Here is a 13770-nt window from a genome sequence, read left to right as displayed (position 1 = left end):
GTCTTGCTGCCAGCGAGCAAAAAGACCATTACAAAATAGTGGCGTAAGAGACAATGTCCATCGACTGACTGTCTTTACCAATATTGTAAAACCTCTTCATTTACTGTAACAGGTGACCTACACAATACAACTGCAGAAGAAGTTGGAGTGGAATAAAAAAAAACCAAAACAGTTTAAACCAAACTAACCAATGCAATGATATTTATCCCAATGTAAAACTATATTATACCATTAGTCATTATTGTTTTGTATCCCAGACCCCTGTTAGAAAAGAAACACCTGAATTCAACATGTCCATATAGTGTATTTATTGCCGCATTTCCACTACATGGAACTGGCTTGACTCAGCTCGACTTGACTCGGGTACCAGGTCCTATTCCTGGAGACTGTTTCCATTACAGGATACTACTGACTTTACAGTACCTGGACGTCATAGTGATGCGGTGCGTTATTTCCGTGTCGTCTGCTCAGAGAGTTGCTGATAAACTCGCTTGTTGCGTGTTGTCTTGTCTAAATTTTTACGTCGGCCACCAAAGACTGAATCGCCTCGACTGACCATGGTGTAGTTTTGGGCTCTCATCATGTGGATTAACCTACCGCTATATTTACTGTAAACTTCCACATCCGTTTTTTGTAAAACTTGGGGTCACAGAGACGACTCTCTGACCAATCAGTGGTCTGCAGTGTTTACACGTCACGTTTTAGTACCTGTTCCCCAGTCTTGTAACCTCGGCGAAGGTGATACCAAAAAACTAGTACCGGATACCAGATTCTAGGTCCTTTTTCATAAATGGAACCGCAAAAAGGCTGAGTCGAGTCGAGCCGGTACCACGTAGTGCAGGGGTGTCAAACTCATTTTAGTTCAGGGGCCACATTCACCCCAATATGATCTCAAGTGGGCTGGACCAGTAAAATAATACCAGTGAAAAAAGTAAAATGACATAATGGTCAGGTTTATATCTACATCGTTTCCATAAAAATCTGAATAACGTGAACAACTTGAACTGTGATAAGGAAAACAAGTGCAATTTTAACCATATTCTGCCTCAGTTTATCATTTACACATGTGCATTACAACTTACATTACAATTACAACTAGAAGCACTCAGAGAGCGCAGACCTCCACCAAGGCTGATCAGTGGGCCCCCCCGTGGGCCCCCCCACCCCCGATCACCACCAAAATTTAATCATTTCTTCCTTATCCCATTTCCAACAAACCCTGAAAATTTCATCCAAATCTGTCCATAACTTTTTGAGTTATGTTGCACACTAACGATCAGTGCCCCCCCCCCGTGGGCCCCCCACCCCCACCCCCGATCACCACCGAAATTTAGTCATTTCTACCTTATCCCATTTCCAACAAACCCTGAAAATTTCATCCAAATCTGTCCATAACTTTTTGAGTTATGTTGCACACTAACGGACAGACAAACAAACAGACAGACAAACAAACAAACCCTGGCAAAAACATAACCTCCTTGGCGGAGGTAAATACACAAAACATTTAATAACAGGTATAATATTGATGAAATTGCATTTTTTTTCTGAAGACATTTCACCTTGTTCATATTTCTTCAGGTTATTTGCATTTTTTGTAAAAGGATAGTTTGTTAATGTAAACATTTTCATGTAATTTTCCTTATTTTTTTTTTTACACTAAAACAAAGATTAAAAAATCTGCAGTTGTCATGACCTCCGCCAAGGAGGTTATGTTTTTGCCAGGGTTTGTCTGTTTGTTTGTTTGTTTGTCCGTTAGTGTGCAACATAACTCAAAAAGTTATGGACAGATTTGGATGAAATTTTCAGGGTTTGTTGGAAATGGGATAAGGAAGAAATGATTAAATTTTGGTGGTGATCGGGGGTGGGGGGGCCCACGGGGGGGGCCACTGATCAGCCTTGGCAGAGGTCTGCGCTCTCCGAGTGCTTCTAGTTATTTCTAGGTTATTATGATAGTATTTTTCTGGTCTGACCCAATTGAGATCTAATTGGTTTATATGTGTATGAATGGAACCTGAAATTACTCTATTGATTAATATCTTCAGTGTAATTTTTGTATTTCACAAATTCATCCTACGGGCCAGATTGGACCCTTTGGCGGGCCTGATTTGGCCCCCAGGCCGCATGTTTGACACCTGTGACGTAGTGGGAATGCGGCATAAGAGAGAAGGTCTGTTCATAAAATAACTCATAACTTCGTCTCATTGACCTTCACTGTCAGAACAGCAGAAGAAGGTAACTCTGCTTGTTAATAACTGTCAGACAAGGGACTGCCTGTCATAGAATTACCATGCTGTGTTCAGGTACAGTAGGAAAAAACAAATACTGGACTCGTCAGACCTCATGCAACCGATGGATATTTCTAGTCATTGACTTTCAGGAGGCAGTTCTAATAAATACTGTAATAAACCATGAAATACCAGGGAGACAAATATTCAGTCACAGCCCCCAGAACTAATGAATAGAATAACTTCCATTCCATTCAGTTCCATATTTCATCACTGCTTCCTTGCTTTCTTTAACAGGTAGTTAAATGATAACAAAGAGCAGAATTCACGCCACCAGCTGTTGATTTACTTCTAATATTCAACCAGTAGTATTTTAACATAGAATATCATAGGTTTAGTTAAGGACCGTCTTCATGAGGTGTATATAACCAAACAGTCACTTTCCTACAAGAACATGAAAACACAGATATTGGAACGCATTTTGATTGTTTTATGATAATTAATTGCAATGGTATGATCGCAACAGCCCATTCATTATTGATTACATATTATGGTCTCGGTTAATGGTTTCCTCTGTAAAATAGGTGTTCTTCATCCTTCAGCTGTTTTCACCATTGAACTATGTACATTCTGAAGATTTTTCACTGATTTCATTGAGTAAAATCCAAGGAACAACAAAAAAATTGGTGAAATCAGTAGTTTGTCATTCAAAATATTTTTTAAAATAACAAAATATTTTTATCTATATGTAAAAAAATAGATCATGATGGAAAGCATTATGGCATTAATCCCCCCCAAAAATTTGCCATTTATTTGATTTTTTTCGTCGTTGTTGCAGCTCTGTAAATCCATTCCATATGTCCTCATCTGAAAAGTGTCTAATATTTACTATTTTTTTGTTTTATTGCAGTTATTTTATAGAATCATCTCCATTCAACTGTTTAAACATTGTTGGATGAAACGAATGGAAATCTAAGGGTCGTTTCATAGTCACCGCAAGGGCGCGCGGATGCAGACACGAATGCATTGCAACGCATTGAGACGCATTGGCCGCCATGATGCGTGCTTGCGTCTCAAAATGTGTTGTCCATGTTTTTGATACGCAATGCATGTAATACCATATGTCACTGGCAGGAGAAATATGCAAGCGCTGTAGTTTAATTTAACATGTTATATTTACAGAAGATGATGACGGTGATTCACCAGAGTCTGCAGCAGAAAGTGAGCACTTGAGCCTAGGGGTGTTAGAAAATATCGGTTCTGCAATATATCGCGATATTTCATTTCACAATACTGTATTGATATTTTTAGGTATTTATTCAAATGCAGATGTGGCATAGGTTCATTTTTGTTTTTTGGTTTTCTTGATTGTTTCTTTCTTATTTATTGTTATTTAACATTGTTTTATTAAATAATGGTTATTTGAAGCATCCAAAAAGCAGTTTTTTACTGTCTGAGAGTGGCAGATGTTAGTTCTTTGGAAACTAGAAGAATTAGAAAAATGTTGTGATATAGCATTAGATCCTGTTCCGAAATAAAAATGTGTTTAGTATTTGTACATATTTCTGGTGTAATTCAGTCCTTCCAGGAAATAATCTTTAAAAAAAAGAAACAAAAACTGCCTTTTTAACAGTATCATGATATATTGTGATATATCGTATCGTGATCCTAGTATTGTGATTTGTATTGTATCACCAGATTCTTGCCAATACACATCTCTACTTGAGCCACAGGCCAGAGACAGACATTTGGAAATACTGGAAATGCCTCTCCCCGTCTAGAATTAAAAGAATAAAAAGAGGTTGGAATTCCCTGTCCTGTTTCTGTCTCTGCTGCAGTTCAGAGTCTGGACTTACCACCACGGCACCCGTGGCACGAGGACAGACAGCGGGCGCATATCAAGGCACTGGCATGGATTGTGTGGCAGCCGCCCCGGGTGCCGTGGCACGAAGCCGCAGAATCCATGCCAGTGCCTCAATATGTGCTCACTGTCCCTCCGATTAAAATAATAATTGTTATATATTCCAACCTGTTCTGTGTTCTTTGTGCTCTGAAACTAAAGGGTCAAACAGGATGTTCACTTATAATAAGTGACACGGGCTCACTGAGTTCCGATCGAATGTTACCAATGACTGTGTATGTGATTATTGGGTGAGTTACCACGGCATTCCTACCCTTAAAATGTCCAGTGCAACAAACAGAATATTCTCTTCTTCAGTAGCCATTTCGATGTGAATATCACTCGCTTTGACACCTGGACTGTACCTGACTCAGAACTACCCCTACTGCGCCAGCAATGTATTGCATGTTACGTGTTGTCTGTCTTGCTTGCGTTCATTGTGTTGACTATGAAAGGAAATGCGTTGCTCACGTTGCTTGCGTTGTCTTTGTAGGCAGACTAAAACTACGTTCAGACTGCAGGCAAATGTCCCAAACCTGATTTTTTTTTTGCCCATATGTGACCTGTATCCGATCTGTTAAAGACAGTTTGAGCAGCACAAATCTGACTTTTTCAAATCCAACCCAGACCACTTTCATATGTGATCCTAAATCTGATACGTATCTGATAATTTGCAAATTGACTTCAGTCTGAATTTATCCAACCTTTATGTCATTGAAATGCGACAAATGTCACAATTCTGCGTCCCAGGACAAGGAGCAGCAGGAAAAACATACTTCTGTAAACACAGTGTGTGTCTGCATGGTCACGTATAATCTCAGGACCTCTTTTGCGCATGCAGATCACTTCAGGGTCACATTCAGTTCAGACTCAAAACTGATAGAAGTCGCATTTAATGTGTAAAATGAACGAACACACAAAAAATCTTATTTCACCCAAAAATTGAAGTTGTGCATTTAGACCTGCTGTCTGAACGTAGCCTTATATTTCAATATTATTTCTATTCCATTCCGTTTTCCATTTTTACTTTGACTGTTTTAATTTGTGCAATAAACAGCAATTATAGCAATAGTAATTATGCTATTGTTTTACTTTAGATCATATTGGTCTGTATGTGGAACCTGAACTAAAACCAGTTTGACACCATTGACTGTTTATATCTTCAGTGTAAATTTTGCACTTTCCAATTCATTCCGCTGGCCAGATTGGAACCTCTGGCCCACGGGCTGCATGTTTGACACCCCTGAATTAGACTGATTTCATGAATAGTTTCCATGTAACTGCAGCTGCAAAGCCTCTGTAATGACAGCGCTACTTGTATTCCGTTAATAGAAGGTGTAAGTTATTGTGTAAGAGTATTTACATGGCAGGGCGTTGTCATCGTCGGCTCTGAGTTCTTGTGAATGGTTTAACATATGCATGGCCTCCTTTTTGTGTTTTGTAGGTGTTTCTTCAGACTCTATCCTCTAAACTGCTCTGTAAATGCCCGCTGACCCATATTATTGCTTCAGTTCTTCTATCCTTATTTATTGTTCTGCCTTTGTCATGCGCTCATTCATGGAAGTGGGTAAAACCGGAGCTCGTATGTCGCTGTTTGGCTGTTTGTCACTGTGTAATTGTGAAACAGGAGAAGGCAGTGACTACATCTGCATTCCTGGGGAAATGCGCTTCGTTCTGCCAAGTGACATCTTAGATAACTGAAATATGTATCAGAGTTGGATCACTGGGGTTCAGCGTTATTTGCGCCTCTGGTTCTATTGTGGTCATATTTACCTTTTTTTTTTGCTAATTTCTATTACACCTACTACACTATGTGGACAAAAGTATGTGAACATGGTGAATTCAGGTGTTTTTTTTGTAATGGGTCTAGGATACAAAACAATAATAATAAATGTCATAATGTAGTTTTGTAGTGGAATAAATATCATTACATTGGTTAGTTTGTTATCTTTACTTCTGAAATGCCTCAGAGATGTTTTGTACTTAATTTCTCTCAACATCGATTTCCTCCGCCAGGAGGTATTGTGATCACTTTGCTTTGTGTGTTTGTTTGTTTGTTTGCGTGTTTGTTTGTTTGTTTGTTAGCAACTTTACGGGAAAACTATTCCACCCATCTTTACCAAATCTTCCCCACAGATAGGCCTAGGCCCTGGGACCAACCCATTGAATTTTGAGCCAAATAGGCCAAAGTTCAAGGTCACAGCAAGGTCATAAAATCTCAGATTTTCCTATCTCTCATCATTGAGTAATTTTTGAAAATTCATAAAAAATTCAAAACGACTCCGATTAGCCTCCAATTTGATCCACCTGTATCTTACAATAATATCTTGTATTTGGCACAAAATTGTCCACATCCACTGTGGAATGTGGACTCTGTGGACATTTACATTTAACATTGAAAATCCCATTTACCACACATTTTTCATTAGAACTCAACAAATATTCATTGGAATTGAATCTAATTTGACAGACACATGACTGGTACCAAGCTTCAGCTTTTTCTGCTGTATGGAACAACCTGGAAACTGTTGAATTTAAAAAGAAATAGTCGATCCACACATGCACACCGTTCAGGGTGCTTGGCGGAGGTTTGCGTTGTCTGAACACTTGCTTTAGTTTTTTGTTGTTGTTGGAGACTGATCTCATGAAATTGCGTTGTACGTCACGCCAGTTCTTATGGCATTTGGTGTGCTATACGTACACGTTTGTCCTCTCGTGTGTTATTAAACGCCATTTGATCACGTGTCAATTTAAGCCAAGATCTCCAGTTCACATAACCCTAACTCTCAGTGTGTGGTATTGGACACGGTGTGAACATACACACGGAAAGCTTATATTGCGTACAAATAACACACCAATTAATGCCAATTTTAAGTGGCGTGTATATTTACGCAAGTCCTGATATCACTTTGGTTGTTGTTTGTGTTTTTAATCCATGACTATGACTATGATTTCACATTTTCTACCTTTAAATTTCTAAAATATTTTTTGTGCTCTGACTTGAGGAAATATTGATGTTTTTATCTCAAATCCTCATGAACAGGACATGTTACAGCTTTAGACAAGATGTGTCCTAATATTTATGTCCATAGAGTTTATAAACGTCAATATTTCCGTAAAGTTTAATTTGAGATTTTTCTTTCTCAGTGAGATGTGAAGACATTAGATGGTAAGTTGTGGTAGAAAATTATTATTTACAGTCAGAGCACAAAAAATATTTTATAAGTTTAGCGGTAGAACATTTAAAATCATAGTCATGGATTAAAAAAAAACCCAAAATCAATGTTGAGAGAAATTAAGCGAAAACCATTTCTGAGGTATTTTGGAAGCCAGGTTTCATCCTGTTATTCGTCTTGACCAGGGGTGTGGAACTCAGTTTAGTTCAGGGGTCATGAACAAAAATGACAAAACCATCATTAAAACATGTCTTCATAATAAAACCTCTCTCAGTGAGTTTTATCAGTAGAGAAAAATATTTCTACTGTTGCATCTCCTTAATGTTAGCTTAGCGCTGCACAGTTTGTCTCTTTGGTTGGCTGTTTTATTAAATTATTCATGACATATGCTGGTCTCAGACTGTTCGACTGGTTTACATGTTTGACCTTTTAACTGCTTGTTGTTCGAGTTGTGCTCTGTTTTCTGAAAATTGGTTTTGTTGAGGTTTTAGCTGATGTTCTTCTGCTTACGTGGACATATAGAATGCGTGTATTGCTACAGGTATCATGTACCATTACCGTGGCAACACAGACGTTACCAGGGGGACCTGGACTTAAGATGAGCTATATGAACTTTGTGTGTAACATCTGCTGTAAATATTGATGTGTATAAACTATGTGGACAAAAGTATTGGGACACATCACGTCTACAGCTGTAAGATGTCCTGTTCATGAGGATTTGAGATAAAAACATCAATATTTCCTTCAATTTCAGTGGGAGATTTTTTTCCCCTACATGAGATGTGAAGAAGGTAGACGGTTAGTTGCGATAGAAAATTATTATTTGCAGTCAGAGCATGATAAATATTTTAGAAATTTAGAGGAAGAACATGTAAAATCGTAGTCATGGAAAGAAAAAAACAAAAAAAAAACCCCCAAAAACAAACAAACAAATTAATGTTGAGAGAAATGAAGTAAAGTCCTTCTCGTAGGCATTTTGGAAACAAAGATACCAATTTAAACCAAACTAACCAATGCAATATTATTTATCCCATAATATAAAACTATATTATAACATTAGTCATTATTGTTTTGTATCCCAGACCCCTGTTAGAAAAGAAACACCTGAATTCAATGTGTCCCAATTAGGGGTGTTAGAAAATATTGGTTCTGCAATATATCACAATATTTCATTTCACAATACTGTATCGATTTTAAAAAGTACTGTATTGATATTTTTAGGTATTTATTCAAATGCAGATATGGCGGAGGTTCATTTTTTTTTTTTTTTTCTTTGTTGTTTATATTTTCTTTATTATTATTATTTAACACTGTTTTATTAAATAATGGTTATTTGAAGCATCCTAAAAGCACTTTTTACTGTCTGATAGAGGCAATAATTTTAGTTTTAACAGAGGAAAATTTTGTGATATAGCATCAGATCCTGTTGTGGTCAGATAAAAATGTGTTTAGTATTTGTGCATATTTTGGGTGTGATTCAATTCTTCAAGGAAATAATCATTTAAAAAAAAAAGAAAACAAACAAAAAATTGCCTTTTTAACACTATCATGATATATCATGATATATCGTATCGTGACCTTTGTATTGTGATTTGTATCGTATCGACAGATTCTTGCCAATCCACAGCCCTAGTCCCAATCCTTTTGTCCATATAGTGTAACTTAAATATGTATCTGAGGTGGATCACTGTGGTTCAGCGATTTTTGCTCCTCTCTGGTTTTATTGTGGTCACGTTTTCGGTCTTTTTTTTTTTTTTGCCAATGTCTGCTACAATTGCTACCTCATTTCCTTGATGTTGCATCTGTGGCGTCGTCTGGCAGGTTGTGTTTCGCTGATGGTTCGTGGCTCTCCGAAGACAAACACCCCTCCTGTTGAGGAATCGGTACATGTCCTGTTGTTCATGATGGGAAACATTCAGTGCCTTGCTGACATCCTGATCACCTCTGGTCATTTCCTTCCACATTTGTTGCCTTATGGTGCTGTTGAAGTCTTTTGGCGTGGATTTTCCTCTCAATCAGTGATACAGTTGTATCCTCCGCGTTTGATCTGGTTTAAATTATAAAGAAGGATGGGAACTAATATTAGAAACATTTTTCGTAGTGTAAAATGCTGCTCAGCCAACAGCAAATTATTGTTCTCCGTAACAATTAAACTCAATTAATTCCATCTTTGAACTGTCAGACTACACAAAGGATATCACAGTGAAGTCTTTTCGGGGGTCTTTTGTCCAATCACCAGCCGGAACCCAAAGGTGGTGAAATCACAGTCGTACTAAAATAGAGAACCATTGGAGAAGAAGCTCTCATCAGATGGCATCCGAGACAAGTAAAGCTCCATGTACATAAACAGACAGTATCTAAATACTGCACAAATACACAGAAGAAACAAGCAAACATACGTACAAGACAGAAATGACCAAAGGAAAGAGTAAATTACACAGTGAAACACAGAACAGTGGCAGTCTATAAAGGTAATAACGTAAATGATTCATTCATGTTTCCATTAACTTAACCAAAATGTATTTTAAATTATTTATTATTGTTATTATTATTGTTATTATTATTATTACCTTTATTTAATCTTTGAATGCGGTGAAGATTTCATTTATAATACAGTATAACTGACCAAACACAATAAGTGATGATTAATACATGATTCTGCAAACAATAACAATTTAACAGAATTAAAAAGTAACTGCACGTTTAGTAAAATAATTGAAACCAATTAAAATATAAATTAAGTACATTTTGCTAAAACAAGAACAGTTAGTAAAATGCAGTAAAATAAAAATATGTGAATTCCTGTAATGATACAAATATGGCTTCAACTGGTGAAAAATCTGGTTAACATAGAAAGTGGATCAAATTCATACACAAGGTTATTGTTTTTAAAAATGTTTATCAATATTAAAGAGGAGAGATTAATATTTAAATGATACTTTTATTGCGACAGTATTTTTGTGGCATTTAGGCTGGTCACAGTTACTCTGGAATGGTTTGATTGGGATATTTGTAAGCAGATTGAGATCATAGTTACCTGGACAAACCAACTGGATTGTACACTGTAGATATAAGAACTGTGTACAGAACATCTGCTGTACTGAAGCTACCGAAGCATATGACTTGGCTGTTGCCATGTGGGCTTTTTAGAGCCAGAAGTGACCATATTTGGACAAAAGGGGCGGAACTGCAGGAATATGAGGGGTCAGAGGTGAGCTACTGCTAAGAGCTAGCTAACTGACACGATAAAATGGGGAACTTCATATAAAAATTCACACCCCTTTATTGAATGTTTAAAGCTGCGGTTTACTTTCGTCACCAATTTATCATCAGATCTGTAAAACCCAAGTCATAGCCTAAGTATCACAAATCTGTAAGTCTTTCCGTGATTACACACCTGAATCTCTTCCCTCACGGTGAATAATTTCGAAGTGTACTCAACCATAAACAATCCATTTGTTTACAAACAGAGCCAGTAGGTCACTCGGGCATTTTTGGAAATTTGTCGCAGCTTGCACTGTGGGAAGTGGAGCTCCACGCAGCTGAAGTAGCAAGAGACAATGAAGCCGTTTCCGTGTTTGTTGCCGCTGCGGCCATAACCGTATTCTGGTTGATCCCCTTCTTCTGCTTTGATTTGAGTCAACAATTAGCACCTTTACTAGTTAGCAGGGTTTTTTACCTGCTATTATAAGACTAAGGCCCTGTCCATACGAAGACGTTTTGGGTCATATCTGTCAAAGTTTTGTTTCGGATAGGCCTTTCGTTCACACGAAACCAGCATTTTCAGTCACTGAAACCACAACTTTTTTAAAGCGGTTCCCAGAGTGGATAAATTTGAAAATCCCAGTTACACATCTTTGTCTGTATGACCAAACTGCATCTTTTCTAAAATGATAATGTCGTAGCCCCACCTCTCTAACCTGTTACCCTGGAAGCAAGACGCCACTTCACAACAACAACAATAACAATGGTGGACTACAGAGCTCGTGCTACAACAGCTGTTGAGTTTATTGGAAGTTTTGAATCCAAATCTTCAGCTACTGTTTAATTACAATGAGCATCAAACGACCATAGCTAACAATATTCACTACATGCGTTTGGATCTACTGCAGAGAAGGGCAACCAGGAGGCAATATTAGATCAGACCTGGTAGAACTAAGTAAGCTTTATGCACATGCTCCACATCTTCTGTTTTTGGTTTTTGTGAGAGCATTACAACACCACATACAGGCCTGGCATTTGTACTACATCTTTTTCAGTTGTTTTCATTGGTTTCGTGTGGATACAGATACTTCCTGAAACGACTCGGTGTTTAAAACGACAAACAAAAAGATCGGATAGGAAAAGTTGTGGTTTCGTGTGGATATGGGCGAAAGTGCAACATCCACAACTTTTCGGGCAAGTCAAAGTACAATTTGGAGAGAGTCCAATCCAGTTTTAGTTGGTCTTCAGTGGACCCAAGGCCTCTGAAAACCACTGGAAAACCCTACTCTTTGGGCACATTGTTGTTTTATTTGGATGATCTGTACCTGTCATTGAGCCTGTTTACATGACCGTAAAAGTCCGATAACTCTGAGTAATACAGGGTGTCCCATAAGTCTCCATACATAGGAGACATAATACATTCCATACATATATGGTTCTAACACGTATTTCTTTATATTTCAGATAACCCAAAGAATGCTTCAGCAGTGGAGGACACGCACTGAAATGTGTTCCTGACAAAATGGCAGTCATATAGAGCATATTATATAAATAAAAATGGTTTATGTCAAGAAACGTTTATTTTTCCTATGTATGGAGACTTATGGGACACCCTGTAGAATAATTGTAATAATCAGATCTGACGTATTTACATGCACTTAAGAAATGCGATAATCGAAAAACCCTGGTTTAGACATTTCAGTGCATTATCGGATTTCTTTCAGCGTACGTACATACGTAGTGATGATAGACTTAAACTTCCTGTTGTCTTCCGCTCATGTTTGACTGCGTAACCTCTGTCCGATTTTATTGTTTTACACATGCGCAGACGTAAAAGAATGAAGTAAATCAGATTAACCTGTATGCATGCAGGAAGACGTCGAAGTATTGGGGAGAAATCCAGGTGTGTTAATCTGATTTCTCATAGTCAGATTACTGCTGTTATTGGATAAAACAGATCAGATTATACTGTTTAGATCAGGGATGTCAAACTCATTTCCTTTCAGGGGCCACATTCAGCCCAATATGATTTCCAGTGGGCCTGAATGAGTCAAGTAATAACATAAAAACCTATAAATAATGACAACTATAAATTTTTGTCTTTGTTTTAGTGCAAAAAACCCCATTAAATTATGAAAGTACTTACCTTTATAAACTATTCAAACAAAAAAAGATGTGAATAACCAGGAAAAAATGAAATTTCTGAAGAAAAGTAAGTGCAATTTTAACAATAGTATGCCTCAACTTATCATTTCTACATGTGCATTATGGATCAGATCTACAAAGACACGAAACACTGAGTAACCGAAAGAAAATAGTTCAAATTTTGCTGAATTTTCTTTAGACATTTCAGTTTGTTCATATTTGTTCAGGTTATTCACATTTTGTTACAGGATAGTTTGTAAATGTAAATATTTTCATAATTTAATGTTATTTTTTGCACTAAAAAGACAAAAATTTGAAGTTGTCAGTATTTATAGGCATCTTGTAATATTGTTTCACATCAAAGAGAGAAGAAAATCGGCAGTCATTCTTTTTTGTCAGTTATTCTTCTGTTATTATTTTACTGTAGATCATATTGGTCTATATGTGGAACCTGAACTAAAATGAGTTCCACAGCCTTGACTGTGGAATTTTTGGCACTTTGCAAATTCATCCCACGGGCCGGATTGGACCCTTTGGCATTAGGCCCCCGGGCTGCATGTTTGGCACCTGTGGTTTAGATGGTCACTTAAGGGTCAAAACACAGCCATGTCCTGTCAGAGAGCGAATTTTAATTGATTGCCATTTCAACATTTATTTCACTATAAAGGAGCTCCTTGTTTTGGATAATCCCTTATGGTCCAACTAAAGCAAAAATTAATTCAAAAGTAACAAGTGTTCAGAGAACGCAAACCTCTGCCAAGCACCCCAAACGATGTGCATGTGTGGATCGACTATTTCTTTTTAAATTAAACAGTTTCAAGGTTGTTCCATACAGCAGAAAAAGTTGAAGCTTGGTACCAGTCATGTGTATGTCCAATTATTTTCAATTCCAATCAATATTTGTTGAGTTATAATGAAAAATGTGTGGTAAATGGGATTTTCAATGTTAAATTGAACTGTCCACAGAGTCCACATTCCACAGTGGATGTGGACAATTTTGTGCCAGATACAAGATATTGTTCTAAGCTACAGTTGGATCAAATTGGAGGCTAATCGGAGTCATTTTGAATTTTTTATGAATTCTCGAAAATTGCTCAATGATGAGAGGTAGGAAAATATG

General features: G+C 37.3%; 1 protein-coding gene across 3 annotated transcripts in view; it reads left to right on the top strand.

Moving 5' to 3' along the window:
* The window catches only part of LOC115430272 (histone-lysine N-methyltransferase EHMT1), a 180729-nt gene that overhangs the window by 112741 nt on the left and 54218 nt on the right, over nucleotides 1-13770 (top strand). The gene's annotated exons all lie outside the window — the stretch shown is intronic.

The sequence above is a fragment of the Sphaeramia orbicularis genome, chromosome 12 (genome assembly GCF_902148855.1).
Source record: "Sphaeramia orbicularis chromosome 12, fSphaOr1.1, whole genome shotgun sequence".
Classification (NCBI taxonomy): Eukaryota; Metazoa; Chordata; class Actinopteri; order Kurtiformes; family Apogonidae; genus Sphaeramia; species Sphaeramia orbicularis.
This window is presented reverse-complemented; position numbering and strand designations above follow the sequence as displayed.